Source organism: Callospermophilus lateralis, chromosome 1 (assembly GCF_048772815.1).
Source record: "Callospermophilus lateralis isolate mCalLat2 chromosome 1, mCalLat2.hap1, whole genome shotgun sequence".
NCBI classification, from domain to species: Eukaryota; Metazoa; Chordata; class Mammalia; order Rodentia; family Sciuridae; genus Callospermophilus; species Callospermophilus lateralis.
The window spans coordinates 114,465,246-114,478,157 of NC_135305.1; positions in this window are offsets into that span (position 1 = coordinate 114,465,246).

The window sequence follows — 12,912 nt, forward strand, 5'->3', positions numbered from 1 at the left end:
GGAAGCTCTGTCTTGGGGGAAGGGAAGCCAGTCCCTTTGGGTTGGGGGAAATGCTCTCCTGGAGGCGGTGTTGGCCAAGGGAGCTGTTTGCGACCCCCCTTTCCTCATTATTATAATTATTAACACACGGATGCACAACGGATGGCACTGGGTGTGGTATTTCCACACTGTGTGCGGCACACCTGGATCCACTCCGTCCTCTGTCGTGAGGGTGGGGAGGGTGGGGAGGGTGGCTTTGACCTGATCCAGGAATCGAGGCTCCTGCAGGAAGCTGCACCTTAGCTTCAGAGCAGGTGGCTTTGGGTTTTTTTTTTTTTGAGAGAAAGAGGGAAACACAGTCAGGACAGTCAACCTGGGTACAAACAGCAGGCGCTCACTTGGGCAGGGGCCTTTGCCATCCGACAGGCTGCGAGAAGACGCAGCATGGCTGTCGCCTGAGCTGAGCCGTTCTGCTTGCTTTTTTCCTAAGCACCGTGGAGTGTGAATCTGAGCCCTGATGGAAAGCAGGGCCGCCGTGTGCTTCCCACGCTAAAGTATCACATAATAACAATAATAATAAATTGTCAAAATGGTGTTCCAGGTTGTGGGTTCTGCGTCCTGGACTCTGGATATGGATTTTTCCAAGATGCCCGAATCCTGGAAAACCTGATTGGGATGGTTGAGCTTCTAAGCCCTAAGACTGGGGTCCCTGTCAATAAGGCCAAGGTAGGAGCAGTCCCAGACCCCAGCTTCCCAATCCGCTGCGCGTCATGGAATCGGAGGGTCACAGGTGTGGGGTGGAAATGCGGCCAACCCCACAATCTCAACCGCAGAAGAAAATGCCGGAAGCCAGGAAGGGACACCTAGAACCCAGGTACCCTGGCTGTCACTTTGTCACAACAGCTGGCCTGCTGGTTTAAAGGACGCTTTCAGGTCTGTTCATTGAGTGACCGTGCCCTGGGAGTCACGGGACCAGAAAACTAAGCTGCTCTGACCATCTGAGAAAGCACGCGCTCTGTGTGGCCACACGACCCAGCCCAGGCTGAGCAGCCGGACGCTCGGGGGTCCATGAGCTCCTGCTTCGCTTTGAGATTCCTCTCTCCCTCCCGCGGGACTCAGCATCTCTGTGGCCAGCCATGTGGTCCCCTGCTCAGATTCCCCTCCCCTGCCTCCCGTCCTGACTGACCCCTGCAGACCAGGAGAGCGTGATGGATGGGGCCCAGAGGGGGAGAGGGCGCTGGGTGACCTGCCCACACAAGGGACCAGGAATGTGTGGCCTTTCAAACAGCATCAATAGCAAGCCACTGGGCCCCAGCGCTCAGGCCCCGTAATGAACACGCTTACCTTTGGCTGACAACATCTGAAGTCAGTAATTGGCCCAGCAGGGGACACGGACTGTAGGCCAAGGCACAGAATCCTACAGGAAATCTCAGACGGGCCCCGCCTCCCGCCGGGAGGGCCGCCATGTGCCCAGCCCCATGGAGGGGCTTTCCCAGCATGGGGAGGGGGGCGACATTGGAAACAAGAAGGGCTTTAGAGGACATCCCTCCCTGGGGACCACAGCCTTTCCCACATCAGAGGGCTCTTTGATATGTTCCTCCCTCCCTGGGGTCCCCTGTTCTAAAGGACGCAGCGGGAAACGAGATGGCTCTGATCATCCCAAAAAGGATGCGTTTTCCACAGGATAACCATGGATCTGTGTAACTAATGATCACTCCGCTGATACGATGCCTTGAAAAGATAAGCAGCCTGTCTCACCCGAAATAATAATAACATCAATAAAAGGATGATTTATGGAGTGCCTCCCGAGCCTCGCTACGGGATTTGTAAGCCTGATCTCACTTAATCCTGCCTAGACCTGGAGTTGCCCTTGTCTCTCAGTTCAGGACACCGAGAAAGAGAAGAGCTTTGTAACTTTGCCCAGCCAGCGCCAAACGCAGGTGTATCTGGGCACACAGCTGCTCTGCACCGCTCCATGCTGCAGGCGTTCATTCATCTTTGTTTTTGAAAAATGGACATGCATTTGGGACTGGCCCGTTCCTGTCTTCTCAGTTTCTTTTGCAAGGTTGGAGACTCCAGGTTAAATATTTTTGGTTTGGCTTCAAGCATTTTCCCTTAATCGTTAAGACTACAGAAGCCCAGAGAGGGCTAGAAACTTGCTCAGTATCAACCCAGCTAACTAGCAGCAATGCTGATTTTAAACCTTAGCTGTGCTGAGTTCTGAGCGCTCTGCATCTCCCTCTGCTCCAGCAAGTTGTAGTTGAACACCTGCCATCGGAAAAGAAGGTAAGAAGCAAGCCCGCCCTTGCTCTCCTAACCTACTTCCAGGGCAGACATTACTAATCAATCATGGAACTCTTTCCTGTGAGTTTGGATGCGGCTGCAGTCAGGCACTCCCAGTGAACTTGATTTTGCAAGTGAGAATTTAAAAAAAAAAAAAAGACCTATTACTTACTGGCACCATACACAGTGCTGTTGAAGGTCCCCGAGGTGACACAAAGCAAGTAGAACACGAGTGTCAGCTTTCAAAAATGGAAACACTTTCAGAAAAATATTTTTTCAGTCCAAAGTAACTTCTTTTGAAATACAGCATGAGCATCCCAAATCCAAAGGATTCCAGAATTGGAAACTTTGTGAGCCCCTGCGGGGCACTTGAAAAGGCTGAGATTTGGGAGCTCTTCAGATTAGGGATGTTCAGTCAACTATGAAGTCTGTAGAAACGTTCCCAAGTCCAGAAAGCTCTGAAGTCTGAACTATTTCTGGTCCCAAGCATTTCAGATAAGGGATGCTCCAGCTGCTCTAGGGAGGACCAGCCTCTAGTGCTGGTGCTTTGGGACAGTTAGGAAAGGTCAAGACAAACCAGGCTGGGAGCAGGCTTGGGGACCACGGGGAGGGGGCCGGATGTGGGTGGGAGAAGGTGGTCGCTCGAGGGCCAGTCAGTAGGCGAGGACAACAGCCCCAGGGTCCCATGGGAGCGCATGAGGAGGAGGAGGGAAATGAACTCCTGAGAGGGAAGCTGAGATTGATTGACAGCTGAGCCAGAAGGGGTAGACACTGGGCTCCGGGACAGAGCTGGCACTGACGGAGCAGTAGAAAGTAGCGGCTCTGCGTGTACCCAACACCCCTGGACCCGGTACCTCACTGCACCTCTGCCTCCTTCACATGCGTGGCCATGGTCGAGGGGAAGGTTCTAGAACTGGAAGAGAAGGATAATATAATATTGGTCCTCACAAAACCTCTAGGATGGTTTTCCTCTCTCAGGTGGACTTGGACCAGGACCTTCCCTGACTCCTGGGAATGGTGGACACCATGTGGTCAGCAAATCCTGTCCAGATTCTTTCATGCAAGCAAATTGATGTCATCGTAAAGCCCCATTTCAAGCCCCACTCCCGGCCCTGAAGGCCGTGTTCACTGGGATCCCAACAGAGAGGCTCCAACACTAGCAGGAACTTCCTGATAACTGCTCTTCTGGGTCCGGAGCTTTCTGGTGCGGAGGCTGGAGGCTGGGGGCTGCCCCTTGGCTCCAGAGGGTGGCGGGGAGACTGAGACAGCGACATGTTCAGGACCTGTACAGTCCAAGTCTCCACAGTGTATTTTCTGCCTTTTCTCCCTGAATCCCCTCTCCTTTGGAACAGCTGTTCATCCTCTGAGGCCCCCACGATGGAAATTTGATACAGAAAACATCTCTGTCCTCCTCAGAGCTGACATTTTTTTTTCTTTCTTTCATTTTTTTTGGGGGGGGGCAGGGATTGAACTCAGGGGCACTCAACCACTGAGCCATGTCCCCAGCCCTTTTTTGTATTTTACTTAGAGACAGGGTCTCACTGAGTTGCCTAGGGCAAGTTGCTGAGGCTGGCTTTGAACTCGCGATCCTCCTGCCTCAGCCTCCCCAGCCCCTGGGATGACAGGCGTGGGCCACCACGTCCGGCTCAAACCTGGCTTTGAATACTCCTAATGTCTTCGCCACTCTTTGTCTCCTGAAATCCAGTGCAGCCAAGCCCTGGACTGACAGGAACATTTGCAAAGAGAGCCCAAAAAAATGGGGGAGAGAACCAAAAGTGGACACGGGAGAAGGAGACGGTGGAAGTGAGTCCAGACCAGCCCTCCCCGGCTGGGAGAGAGGGCACTGCAGATGTCCCAGCGGGAGACTGGATGCCATCTGAATTCCAAAGAAGGAGCGATAAGGTTCGTCTCTAGCAGGAGACAGTCATTTCATGGTTGTACAAAACTCCCAACCAACCCCTGGGACAGGGAAGGGGAGCTCTGACAGGTGTTGGCTCGGTCCTGAGTTTGGGGACCGGGACAGCATCTCCCTGAGGTAAGCCATCGCCTCTGCCACTTTGGACCAATTCCAACTTGAAAACCCTGCCCCCGTCTTCCCAGCTCCATCCTCCAACCCCCAGGGGACGTGTGACAGAACCCTTCCCACAATTCCACAGTCGGATTCAGCCTCTTTCCACCAGTGATTTTAAACCTTAGCTGTGCTGAGTTCTGAGCTCTCTGCATCTCCCTCTGCTCCAGCCCTGACTGCGGCTCACTGCGCACAATTCCAAATCAGCCCCCTGTGGCTCACGCTTCCTGTGCCCAGGGCTCTTGGAAGAGGAAATTACAGGCTGTCCTGGAGAAGGCTGGAGAGGTGTGTGGGTGGAGGTCGCAGTCTGTTGGCGCATCTTAAAGACATGTGGTGGCAATAGAGCAGCTGCTGGGACCACCCAGGGGGTGCTGGAGGTCAGAGTCTGGGAGAAACCATTTTAAACATTAAAGTATTTTTTAAATGCTTCTTTTATTGGCCCGTGGCCTGTGTGGCACAGGTCTATCCTGCAGGGAGAAGCAGACAGCCTCCTGAGGGTGGAGTGCAAGGGTGAGGTCCCTCTCGGAGTCCCAGGGTCCTCGGGGTCCCCAGGGTGCTCTGTATCTGCAGAGCTTGGGAACTGCAGTCTGCAGGCCACATCCACCCCGCCCTGGTTTACGTGTCATTTCCTTACAACAAAGCCATTGGCTGGCACGGGGTCAGGCTGCATTAGGCCACCCTGCTGCCGAGCTGTGCAGTTGTGGCAGAGACCCAACAGTCCCCACAGCTGGAAATACCGACGACTTGGCCTCTTAACGTGGAAAGAATTCTCCTACCCCAATCAGAAGGGGCATCTGGGAGTCACTGAATCTTGCGTTTGGAGCTGAGCTCTGTGCTGGTCTTGGCCTCTCTCCCGCCCTGTCCCACCAAGGGGCTGACAGCAGGCGCATGGGAGGTCCCTGGGTCAACCGGCTTCTCCCCGGATCTTGCACAGTGGCCACCAACAGGAGCACAAGGAGGGAAAAGAACAGTTACACACACGCATGCACACACACACACACACACACACACTTGAACACGCACAGTCAGTATCTCTGTGGTCCTGTTGGGGACAGCCAGCCTCTGCGGGGGGACCCCAGCCCCTGAACTCTGGTAACCTTGCTAGGAGTGGGGGCTTCCTGCTGTACCCCTCTGTGACATCGCCCTGTGTCTGTGCACCTTCTCAGCCCCTTCGTCACCTGTATCACCAGCTCCCTGTGCCCAAGTCTCCAGGTGAAAACCCCCAGCTGTCTCTGCTTTCCTGGTTGGATTCCAACAGGGCCAGGCTTGACCCTGAACCCCAGGCCCTTAGGGCTGACTTGAACCCCGAGTGGCCTTCGCCGTGCACTGGGAGAGGGGGCTCCCTTAGCTAAGGAGTCCTTCTGGGACCATGCGCTTCTCTACCGTCACCAAGGAAGACCCACCTCCATCTTCCAATATGGCTCCCTGCACATGGTGAGGTGGGCCCCAAGGTGGTGGCACAGGACGGTTCTCAGCCCTCGGCTGGGTGGGCCACTCCGCCCGTCCCCTGAGGCGGCTTGCCCCTTCTTGGATGTCATGTGCCCAGGGCCCCTCTGCCTGTCACCAGCCTCTGGAACAGGACCTCCAGCCCCACTCACCCCACATCCTGGGTCTTTGGGGTTCTCAGCACTTGGACCTTGGCCCGCCCTAGCCCAAGGGGTTTCCTGAGATTTTCAAGTTGATTCTGAAAAATGAAAAGAGTAGGTGGTCAAAACATTTTAGGAAATACCAGGTTAAATTCATTTTTAAAAGTCTCTTTTAGCCAGATGAGGTGACCCACGCCTGTCATCCCAGCAGCTTGGGAGGCCGAGGCAGGAGGATTGCAAGTTCAAGGCCAGCCTCAGCAAGGGTGAGGCCCTAAGCAACTCAGTGAGGCCCTGTCTCTAAATAAAATACAAAATAGTGCCGGGGGGATGTGGCTCAGTGGTCGAGGGCCCCCGAGTTCAATCCCTGGTACCAAAAAAACAAAGAAGATACATGTGGGCCCGAGGGCCCAATGGCATCCGGAGAGACACCTGATTGGAGTAGAATCCCAAAGCCAAGTGAGACAGCGGAACTGAGAGAAGGAGAGGCTAGGACCCTGACAATATGTCCCAAGCCCCCGAATCCTATCAGGTCTGAAAAGCTGGTCTCATCCCTTCAACTTCTTAATTATATGAGCTAATGAATCCCACTGCCTTCTGTTCAATCTTACTTTTGCCAAAGCTAATTTGAGTTCCTTTTTTTTTTGTCCTGAGGATTGAACCCAGGGGTGCTTAACCACTGAGCCCCATCCCCAACCCTTTTTTTTTTAAAGTATTTTATTTAGAGACAGGGTTTCACCGAGTTGCTGGGGACCTCGCTAAGTTGCTGAGGCTGGCTTTGAACTCGAGATCCTCCTGCCTCAGCCTCCCGAGCTGCTGGATGACCAGCATGGGCTACTGCACCTGGCTATTTCAGTTTCCTTTTTGTCTCAAGATGCAAAACGCATGACTAATAGATGGAGAAATCACGGGTTCTCTGACACAAAGTGTGTGCCGTGACCTCTTGGACCAGGATCCCCTGCTGGCCCTGAATGATTGGGATTGGATCCCAATCCCCAGTGTCAAGCCACCATTCTGGGTCTCCAGAGGAGAGCAGGCTACAGGGAGGGGGAGGGTTGGGTACAGAGCAGACAGCGGAGGGAGGCAAGAGCCAGGTGTCACCTCCACCCACAACCCACCAGGCCTGGGCCGGGATGCCAGAGCCTGGCCTTTCACAGACCCCCTGGGCAGGATCCTTGGGGCGAGCTCCCCTGGCCCCGTGCCCCGCCCCCCGCCCCCGGCTTATGTCACGACTCTGTGTTTCCCCTAACTTCCCGCCTCCTCTGCCCTGTGCTATTCCAACTCCAAAGGCCACGGCTTCAGCCCTGGAATGATTTTCTCAGCTGGATGAGGAGGCAGCCCCTGCCGACCTGCAGGATACTCAGAGGGATAAAGGACCCTCCAGCCGACAGGGGAGCCGCAGCTGTGGTTGGAAATGGCTCCTGTGGAGGGTCGGAGGTCCCGGGAAGGCAGGTGTGAACAAGTGCAGAAACCAGGAGGCCCGGGGCCTGAGCAGAAAGTGCTGATCCCAGCTCCCGGGCTCCACGCTAGTGGACGATGGGAAGGGGCTCCCGCAGGTGATTACCGCGATGTGGAGCCTCAGGCCAGCCTCTGAGCAGGCTCAGAGGACCAGGCCCATTTTGCAGAGGGGATCATCGAGGCAGCCCTACAAAGTGACCCAAGGTGTCCAAGGTCACACAGCCAGAAGGGGACTGTCGGGGACAGAACGTGAGAGCCTGGCTCAGGGCCAGTTCCCTTTGTCCATCAGGTGGGTCTGGTGGGCTGGTTCCCGTCTCTGTCCAACTCTCTTTCCCATTTCCCAGCACCTGCAGGCCCCAGCCCAAGGCCTGAAGCTGGCCCCCAACATTCATGCTATTTTGCTGGAATATCCACGTTCCTTCCACTGTTGGCCTTCCCCGTTGCCACCCGGGACCCTGAAGCACTGCAGCCTGGCCAAGCTGGCAAGGGGCCAAGGGCACAATGTTGGCAGTTTAGACTCCTCTTTTTTCTCAATTTTTTTTTTCTTGATTTGGTGGATTTGGGTGGCTGTTTAACAAGTCAGAGAGGATTAGGGAGTGCGGGAGGGCAGGTACTCCAGAGATGACCCTCAAAAATACAACGGACAAGCAAAACGGCCACAGGACCAAAAACAATCTGCAGACTCAATGCAGTCCCCACGACACACCCATGCCATCCTTCACAGACCTAGAAAAACCCGTCCTTGGGTTCATTTGGAAGAAAAAGAGGCCCAGAGTAGCCAAAGCAATTCTGAAGGGAAAAAAGTGATGTCTTCGGCCTCCCAACACCCGATCTCAGATTAGACCACAGAGCGACAGCAAGACACCCAAACAGACCTGAGGACCAGAGGGTGGGCCAGGAGACACCAGGGCAAACCCACCTGCTTACAGCCACCCGATACCTGGTAACGGGGCCAGAACTGGATGTTGGAGACAAGGCAGCTTCTCCAGATGCAGAAGAAAGAAATTAGATTCTCATCTTTCCCTGTGCACAAAAGCCAGATCAAAAAGGATCGAAGACTTAAGAATCAGACCAGAACCCTTGCAGCTTCTAGAAGAAAGCACAGGGTCAGCTGGGCACGGTGGTGCACGCCTGGCCTCCCAGTGGCTCGGGAGGCTGAGGCAGGAGGATCGCGAGTTCAAAGCCAGCCTCAGCCACAGGGAGGCCCTGAGCAACTCAGTGAGACCCTGTCTCTAAATAAAACACAAACTAGGGCTGGGGGTGGGGCTCAGTGGTTGAGGGCCCCTGAGTTCAATCCCAGTCCCCCCCCTCCACACACACACACAAATAGGGCGGACACGCCATCCTGTTGGCCCAGGCACCAACGTCCTCACAAGAACCCTGAAGCTCAAGAAATACAATGAAGAATCATAAATGGGGTGCTCTCGGATTAATGAGCTTCTGCACATCAAAGGAGACAATTAGGACAGTGAAGAAAGAGCCCGCAGAGCAGGAGGTCCCTGCCCACCACCCCCTGACAGAGGTTCTGTTCAGGATACAGGAATGACTCAAAAATCCCCCCGATATCCCAGTCAATAAAGGGCAAAAGAACTAAAGAGAAATTTCCCAAAAGAGAAAATGTAAATGGCCACAAATTCATGAAAATAGATCCAGCCTCTCCAGCATCACAAAACCACGCTGCGATTTCATCTCACGCCCTCAGAAGGCCAAGGGCCCAGGACACAGACCATGAGACATGCCGGCGAGGGTGGGGGGCAGGTACCCGCAGTCGCTGCTGGTGGGACCGTGAATGAGGGCAGCCACTCGGGAAAGCCACAGGGAGACCCCTCAGAAAACCAGGGTGGGACCATCCTGTGATCCACTCTCCCACTCCTTGGTGTTCATCTGAAAGAACTAAAGTCAACACACCCTCCAGGAGATGCCCTTCCACACCTTCAGCAGCCCGTCTCACAGCAGCCAAATCGTGGAATCAACCCACCAACAGACGAAAGGATCGAGGAAATGTGGCCGAGGTCTTCAACGGAGTTTTACTCAGCCGTAAAAAAGAATGAAATAATGGCACTTGGATGGAAATGGAGACCATCATGTGTAGTAAATTAAGGCAGAGAATCAGGAGCCGGATGTCTTCTCTCATCTGTGGAATCAGGGGAAACATGGGAGGGGAAAGGTGGTGGGGGAGGCTGGATTCATAAAGATATAAGATCAGGGCCGTGGAGGACGGAGACGGAGGGAGGGAGAAGGGTTAGGGACGGGGTAGAGATACGGGGTGAGTTTAACAGCAGCAGATTGTAGACACATATAAAGGCACCCAGAAGAATCCCACCTGGATTATGTAGAAAATGCCAAGCATCAGTAAACAGGTGAGTGAAAGGAGGATCAACAGAGGAAAGGAGAGAAGGGGAGGCAGTCGGAAGAAAGGGACAGTGGCGGGTGGACACAGGGATCAAAATCAAATTCCTTACATGTGTAATTTTGTCAAATGAACCCATATACTATGTGTAATGATACTGCTCGAGTAAAAAAGAAAATGTGTATAGGTGTGTAAAAGAAAAAACACACACACACACACTGGACGTGAGCAAATTCTATCACTCTTAGTAAGCCCAGTGGACTTCTTTCAGGTGTGCTGGTAGATCCTGGTAAGGACAGCAGCCATCAGTTAAATAATTTTTCCATTGGTCTCTTTCTCTCCCAACGCAACCATGAACTCCAGGGGAAATTACACTTGTCCTGCTCAACACCATATTCTCAGTAGGAGCAGAGCACCGAGCACGTTGTAGGTACTTACTGGGAAAATAACCCAGTGACGGAATAAATGGACACACCGTTGAGATGGTCAGTCGACAGGAAGATGTCTTCCTTTGCTGATCCTAGGGACAGCATCTCACCTTCATGGTCAGCAAGGAACGTTCTCCTCCTTTAGTGTACTTCAGCCCATCAGCAAAGCAGTTCTTGACCACCTGCTGTGGGCCAGGGACACCTTGGATTGGGAGCCACTTTGTGTCCTTTTTGGACTGAGTCAGGATGTAACCACAAAGAGCCTTTAAATCATAAACAAATATATGCACACAAACCCATGCACACACACAAGCACCACTGATCAATGCACATAAATATAGATTTAAAAATCTTGGCCTGACATATGTCAGCAGTGTATTTGGCTGGGGGTAGGGCTCAGGGGTAGAGTGTGTGTTTACTTAGTAGGGACAGAGCCCTGGCTTCTGTCCCCAGCACAAAGACAAATACAATGTAGCACATCAATACATTGGACACCTGGAGTATATACAATCTTATTTCTCAAATGTTCTAAAATCATTTGCATTTGTGGGGGGCAGTACCAGGGATTGAACCCAGGGGCCCTCGACCACTGAGCCACACCCCAGCCCTATTCTGTGTTTTATTTAGAGACAGGGTCTCACTGAGTGGCTTAGGGCCTTGCCCTTGCTGAGGCTGGCCTTGAACTCGAAATCCTCCTGCTTCAGCCTCCCAAGCTGCGGGATTGCCTGCTTGCGCCACCGCGCCTGTCTAAACAAATGCATTTTTGAAATCCGTCGAGGCTGGATCCTTACAGACCAAGACACCCCTGGGTCTGAGCACCTCAAGCCCCTTTACCTCCACACCTGAGATCACTTGGTCTCCTCTTGTAGCCCTCCTGCCTCTGCACGTGGGTCTGTCCTGCACGCAGGATGGACCACATTAAGCTCAGGTATGTCGCAGCCTCGCAGCTGACTTTGGGTATTGCCTGCTTTAGGTCTACAATCCAGCCCTCCACGGGGCCTCTGCTTGGCCCTGGGCCCCAGCCCTTCTTAGACACTCTGGGCTGGGTCTCCACCTCGGAGATCAGCCCCATGGACCCTCCTCCTGCCCCGAGTTTCACGGTTCCTCTAGGGCCCTGGGCCCCAGCCCCTCGGGACGCCTCCCTTTCTGGGGTCCTCAGTACCCTGCCTGTGGGTCACTTTGGAACCCCTCAGAGCATGACCCACAGAGCTTGAGCTGACCTCACCAAGGGCCAGCTCTTTCCTGCTAGCTGGCACTCACCGTGGCCACCAGCGTATAGCCCGCCCCCTCCAGGAGGCCATGGGCTCTGATCCTTCTCTACTCTCCCCTGTCCCCTGGGAGGCGTGACTGTCACATGTCACTTTGCCTTGAATGGATGCACACAAGGCGTCTTTAGTTATAAACCCTTGGGACAGAATTTCTCAGCCCCCTGTGGTTGACATGGGGACTGTGCAGTTCTTTGTGGTGGGGACTGTCCCGGGCACCGTAGGACACTGGGACATCCTGGGCCTCTACATTCGCACCAGCCCCAGCTCAGACAGCAAAGCCACCACTTCTGAGAACCCCTGCCACAGAAGAGCCCCACGGTTCTCTGAGTTGAGGACACCATTCGGCTGTTCCCGTATCTGGGCTCAAGAGGAGGAGGAGCCAGGCGCGACATGGACCCGGGGCAACCGCTCTCTCACGGGCTGTGAGGATCCCGCTGTTAAATGAGCAACTGGGGCTTAAATGCCGACCGTCTCCCCTCCCCGCCCAGCACCCTCATGTCCTTTGGGGAAATTCAGAAGCCTTCGGTGCACCTGGCCCCAGGGAGTGGCGTGAGCCTGAACGTGGACATTAGTGGGTCCAGGAGAGTCAGCCCTAGACGGTCAGTCTTGGGACAAGGAAGTTCTTTTGCCCACTGTGGATTTCAAGTCGATGGACAAAGCTGGCACTGCCTGCGGTCCACTGTGCCATCTTGCTCCCTGTTAAGAATGGAGTCACCACTTTGACTTCAGAAAAATAGAGAAAGACAGATGTGGGACAACCAAACGAGCCAGCTATCATGCACACCTAGATACAGCCATGCCTAAAGCCCATGCACCTGAGTATGACCGACGGTGCTTTTGTTTATTCAAACTATTTTGAGCTGAGTTTCTGTCTTTTGCAATCTAGAGTCCCAATAGATATTTCTAAAATAGATAACACCTAACATAACAGGAGACACAGCAGGGGGTCAACATGAATATTGTCACTGATTATGGAGTTGACAACCATATGAGCACCTACTGTGTGGGAGGCACCTGCTCATGACCAAGGGCTGAGGGTCCCATGACGAACTCAAGGGCTTGGATTTTAGCTCTGGCTCCGGCCTTGACCTTGAGGAGGTCGAGTTACTATTCCTGCCTGCGCCTCGCGTCGTCCCCTAACAGTAAAAATATGGGATAGAAACAGATCAGATGTTACAAATCAGTGGCCGAGGTCTGAATCCAGTGTTTTATCTTTCTTTCTTTTTTTTGGTATTTATTTGTCCTGCTCAGCATATTACAATTTAGAAAATGTCATGAAAATCTAGAAGTCTGCCTGCTTTAGGAAAACCAGGAAATAGCCAGGCACAGAGGCCCCCGCCTGTCATCCCAGTGTCTCAGGAGGCTGAGGCAGGAGGATCCCAAGTTCAAAGCCAGCCTCAGCCACAGTGAGGCCCTGAGCAGCTCAGTGAGACCCTGTCTCTAAATAAAACACAGAATAGGGCTGGGGAGGGGGCTCAGTGGTCGAGGGCCCTTG